Source organism: Priapulus caudatus, unplaced genomic scaffold (genome assembly GCF_000485595.1).
Source record: "Priapulus caudatus unplaced genomic scaffold, Priapulus_caudatus-5.0.1 Scaffold306, whole genome shotgun sequence".
NCBI lineage: Eukaryota > Metazoa > Priapulida > Priapulimorpha > Priapulimorphida > Priapulidae > Priapulus > Priapulus caudatus.
This window is the reverse complement of record NW_014577367.1, coordinates 20881-26683: the sequence shown is the minus strand read 5'-3', so window position 1 is coordinate 26683 and position 5803 is coordinate 20881. Positions and strand designations below refer to the sequence as shown.

At 43.6% G+C, this 5803-nt stretch overlaps 1 long non-coding RNA gene across 1 annotated transcript; it reads right to left on the bottom strand.

Moving 5' to 3' along the window:
- Positions 1 to 205: 205 nt before the first annotated feature.
- Positions 206 to 5590, bottom strand: LOC106808806. Its single transcript, XR_001393813.1, has 3 exons — positions 5580 to 5590; positions 3687 to 3691; positions 206 to 374 (listed from the first exon to the last, which is right to left on the bottom strand). It is a non-coding gene; the product is annotated as an uncharacterized LOC106808806 (long non-coding RNA).
- Between the last annotated feature and the right edge of the window lie 213 nt (positions 5591 to 5803).

Below are 5803 nucleotides of genomic sequence, written 5' to 3'. Positions count from 1 at the left end.
TGTAAACTACTGAAACACTCTACTACTGTAACAGTTTTAGTTAACATTATAATTTCAGCTCATTATCCTAGTATCTAGATTGGATGGATCACACCACGGAGATAATTAGTCATAATTCCCAACACCAGAGACGAGTTTGTTACAAATCTCATTTTATTTTATTGATGTTAATATTGTTATGGTGATATACACTGTCTTTTGTATGAATTCAACAAACAATTGAAGTGAACTAGATGCCAGGAAATAGCATCTAAGCATGTTAAAAAAAAAAAATTGGCCGGACTCTCCCCCCATTCACCGCTTCGCGGCTCGGGGCGAAGCTTCGCATCGCCATTTTGTAACCCCCTCTGCCCAACCTCTGGATACGGCCCTGCCTATATAAGGATACAGATTTAGATGTTTTATTTAACGATCTCGTAGCAGCGGTTGGACGGGGTAAGCAGATATCATCTCAGGGTGCTGCGTTTGATCATTGGGATAGATTGAATTATCATGTCAAAACCCACGACTCCGCAGCTTAAGGATAATAATTGTCGCAGAAATTGCACTAGTTTTCTATTTCCGGTGTTATAAGAAGGGTTTATGGCAGCGTTTCCGTCCCGCTATCCCTGTGTCGTTCAGAACGGGCGGGGGATTACAGCGAGCACCAGTTCGGCGTTACCCCACACCCATAGACACCGAACCCAAAATGGTCGAAATACCCTTACGTTCACTCTCTACCACCCCACCCCCATGCCAGGTCTCGCCAAACCAAACAGATCCTTTCGACGCACCCACCTTTTCACCCAATCGCGAGACGATATATAATAACTTGCACTATGTGATAACAATGGACCGATAATGACTATTTCACGACTCCTGCCTCGCGGCGATAGTTAACGATGCCATAGTACTGCAGTGGGCCTATATAGAGGCGACTACATCATGAGATAGCCAGTAATAACGCCATAGCAGATCAGTCATGCCGAGACGCGATAATTCATCGGGAAAAATAGCAAAGATGTTCTCATGATAAGACCTTCAAAGTATTCCAGAACTCACAACGGAAACGACAGCGACGAAGATGCCACTGAGAGAAGTCACCTACACGATGGAGGGGATTTACGGCACACACAGCACCGGGTTTCCTGAACCGGAACCGGACAGCGCAGCAGCCGCGCTACAGGGCCACTGGCTCAGCCAAGCTCAAGACGAGCAGGATCTCAAGTTCGTCGACGAGGACGAGCAGGAGGCCGGCCAGGACTGGGAAGCCCTCACGGATGTCATCAATTTCAGCGACTGTGACGCCGCCGCTGATTTCGGCGACTGGGAAGATGGCGTGCCGCACGTCTACGTTCCGCCACCGGCCCACCTACAATGGCAGTATTGGGAGAATTGACTGGAGATACCTCCCGCATACCTCCACCTCCCGGAAGACTCCTGGCTCACCTTTACTTGGACGGAGGAGGAGAGGGACCGCGCAGCCCACTGCCACGACGAGATGCGCCACCGAGGGGACGACGAGTACCCCGCCAATGTCCCCCTCGTGGAGCTGATCATAGACCAGGAAGGAGAACACGGTCCGGAAAAGTACGTCACGTTGTTCGGTCAATGCGGGGAGGCAATCAGACGCCTGACCCTGGCACAGTACGTGCACATAGTAGGCTGGTTTATCTACCGAGGTCTCGTAGGGCCAGCCATCTATCTTTCACGCGTGCCAGATTTCAAGAACCTGCCACAACCGCCCAGTTTGACAGCGGTAATAATTATTTGGGGGGCAATCCCACTGCCGCCACTAGGGATCAAGTTAAACGACACCTGGTGGATGGTGAACAGGCATGACGACTACGAAGAGTACATGCCTGAGGGGTTCGATCCATTTTCAAACAAACAGGGCTCTTTGTTAGAGGTATTATGTCTGGTTACGGGCATACGATCCAGACGATGAATACAATGACCCGGAAGACGTACAGTGATGATTATGATGTTATATACAATGATTGTGTTATCGCTTTTCGCGCATCCACGCCTTGTTTTTCCTGACCTCTCTGCATGATCCAAGATGGCTGCGCCCATGGACGTGCGCGCTTTCTATGTGCGGTCTATATTTGATCTTCTCTTTAGTCAATATATGGCTATTCCATCTATACTGTGAGTTCAATCTATCCATCCTGATCTAGTCTACTGCTTCTGTGAGTTATACACCCCCGAAATCTCCACACTAGCTATATCATGCGTCTCACTTTACGTGACAAACACAACAACAAACAAACACTATAATATTGAAATCGTACGCATTCCAGGGTTCTCACTGTGCACTGCAATTAAACTATATACCGCACCTTATACGTTCCAGGGAAAGAATTCTCACTTAGAGGCTGCGAGGGCGACAGCGTATCTGTCGAATGTCCGCCGGGGCATATAAATTCTGCGTTTACGGCAACGTACGGTTACCCGGGTAAGCCCGAGGTCGACCCGACAAACATCAACTTCTCGTGCTTGAATAACCCCGTGATTTTTGACCTGTCTAAATGCCCCGTCGAGTACGTTACGTCCCCGGGTTACGTCTACCTTTTGTGCTGATTGCTTAAATGCTAGTGCTGATTGCTTAGAAGTTAGTGCTGATTGCTTAAATGCTAGTGCTGATCGCTTAGGGATAAATGTCTGTTCTATAGAGTTTTCCAACGTCCTCATTACGCCTGAAATGGCCTGTTCCATGTGTGAATGGTGCGTCAGTCGCGCGAGTGAATTTTACGTGTTCAGTACTAGCCGACCAGATCTATAGCATTATTTTTTAAGGCCCAGTACGCTCTCATCTGCTCGCTAGTGGACGCGGTCGAGATGACATCGACAAACGTAGCCACTGTTTTTGATGCCATATTTAGTGACCTGACATCATGGAGCAAGAATTCGAAACTCGCCGAGTATTTTTAATTAATTTCTGTGTAGTGCTTATTCAGGCCTGCTGCCTATAGACGCCCTCTACTGTGGCACAACACCAAAAATACTGACCTTTCTCTATCACAAGACGTCATTGCAGAGCCGAGCCCTACATGATATTTGGCCCTGCCTCTGCTCTCAAATTCACTCAAACTCATTCGTGTAGATGCAGAGTGCGTGTGTGCTGCTCAACCCTATCTGCTACTGGTCCGAACTGGACTAGACCGTGTGGTAGCAATTAACCCGTCCACTGGAAACGAAGCACCGTTTTCAGGGGTGCGTAGCGATTGCACAAACACCGTCATGGTGTAACCTAGGAGGATGCGAGCGGGAATGGACAACTGTTATATAATAGACCGCTGGTCAGCCGGAGCGTACGGACATGGCACGACTGACCTACAGTAAAAACCCGCGTATAAGAACATAGATTTTTCCAAGTTAGCCTCAACATGTTCTTATATAAATGGTGCTTACTGAAAAATTAGGCTCAAAAGGTTCTTAAATAGGTTCTTAATTGTTTCTCCTTTTAATATGTACTAGTTAGCTGAAACCTACCTGAACTGTGTAAGGTGTTATATGGAGAGTTTAGTTGTTGCACATGTTTGTTTTTTTATGGTTGAGATGTCAATACAAATACATGTATTTTCAGGCTGAATGTGTTCTTATGTATATGCAATTTTTTGACCGCATTTCAGCCTAATCGCAGTGTTCTTAATCGACGTGTTCTTTTATGCGGGTTTTTACTGTATATGTAAATAATGCAGTACTGTGTCTCAATAACAATGCCAGGGTGCTGGCATTGTTATTGTTGAGCATTGGCATTGGCATTGGCATTGGCATTGTTATTGCATCAATATTGTTGAGCTCGTCTGTTTTATTTTACCTGTGTTTCTTTTTAAGTCTTCATCTGCATGGAAAATTAAGAACCTACTTTAAAATCTCAGCCTAAAACAGGTTCTTATGTAAAGGGGTCTAAATGGGAAATTTTAGCCTAACATGTTCTTAAAATCTATGTTCTTATACGCGGGTTTTTACTGTAGTGGAAGAGAAATAAAGGAAGGGTAATAATAGTCAAGGGGGGAGAAAGCAGGTACACCCTTTGACCGAAAAGCAGAGGTCACGCGCGGACGCTGGGTAAGATAAATAAGCAGAGATTTAAGAGAGAAGAGATATAGTGTGCTGGGACCAGTCAAGACAAAGCTGAACAGACTCCTCCGACCAGATGGCGTTCACGTAAATATGGTTACTTCTTTGTATGATAGTTAGAAACGTTGATAGTTTAGATCGTTGATACTGCGAGTGAGAATGATCGCGGCATTACAGTAATGCGGTTAGGGAATGTAGGTTAACGTGGTTATAAGTATATGTGTCGCGGAGTTAAGGAGTTTGTCATACCGCGGTTATATTTCCGTTGTCGGGATGCAACAGATTAAGCGAGTGGTAATGTTAACGAAGGTAGAGACAGCGCTTGTAGGCAAGCGTCAGGTAGTTTACTAAAATGAAGAATTTGTAACCAATGTGGTGTCAGGATTGTATCGTGCGGTGATTGGAGGGGAGTTATTAATAAATATTATTCATGCGTGTATTATCTAAATTCCTGCGTTCAGTTGTCTATCAGTGGCTGTATTTTATATCCTCGAGCTGGGTCATTCCTTCACAAGGTACTAATTATGAATAAGAACCCGCCGTCGCGCATGGGCTTTAATAAAGAAGCACGCGGTGACAATGGGTTTAGGTAGAGCACGACGACTGCAGACGCCTCCAATGTTCACACTATCATAAAACCTCAAATGGCTTTCTTAGATTAGTTCTCAACTAATCCCACTTGGTATGCAACAGCAACTACAAATGGATCTACTAAAGTTACATGATCAGAATATTGAAAAACAGCAACTACGAGACATTTTATTGTATTATTTCTGAAATTTTTCTTTATTTAAAGATAGGAAAATGGGTTTAAAAGGATTACAGGCACTGTATATGATGTACTAATCAACACATTGTTGTTAATCATACTTTCGAATATTACTCTAAATAATTTACTCTCCAAAATGTGCACAAAACCGTTAAGCAATTCATCAAAAACTAACATATGTTGTTTATTCATAAAAGTTGTCAATGCAGGCAGATTTCTAACACATGCTTAGACTTCTTTACATCCTGACTATAAATTGGGAAATTTCGTCTCGTGTGTGTCCGCTATAGGTTTCCGCACGCGCTAACGATCTCTCCAAACTGTCGACATTCTTACAGCATAATGAACGAAGTTGCATAGGCAATATTAGAGTTCTTTCTTTGCTTTTTTTTTTATCTTAGTGTGATAAGTTCTGACCACCTAACGGGCATCGACTAGTACTTGTAAAAAGCTTTTAATGAATTTTTATCATATAATCATCGCCTCACTCAAATTATTACGTCTATTATTTCATTACATACATATACATCTATAATAATTCCAAGCAATGCGCCCGACATCGCACCCATCGTTTAATGACTCTAAAATTAACTCCTGTTATAGGTTAGTTTCATCACAACGTCCACTTGACCTATCAGCTTCCATGCCATTCAGCGACATTAGGAATGCCAGTCAATGCCCTCTCTTGCTTAAAAAATTGAAAAAAAAGAACAGTTAACTAATTAATTTGCATAAATACAGAAACACATCTAAGAAATGATTTAGTACGCACTTACAGTTAAATCGTATAGTTTCCCACTAACAGTTAGACAATGTCATGCATTGCATTCATTACCCAAATCAACACTAACCAACTTTAGTCACACACACAAATCTTAGCCGCTCATAGTCCAGTAAGTGACTTCACCTGACCCTCAGCTTTGACTGTAAAGTCTTTAGTCATTATTGCTGCTTCCTGTACACCCGCAT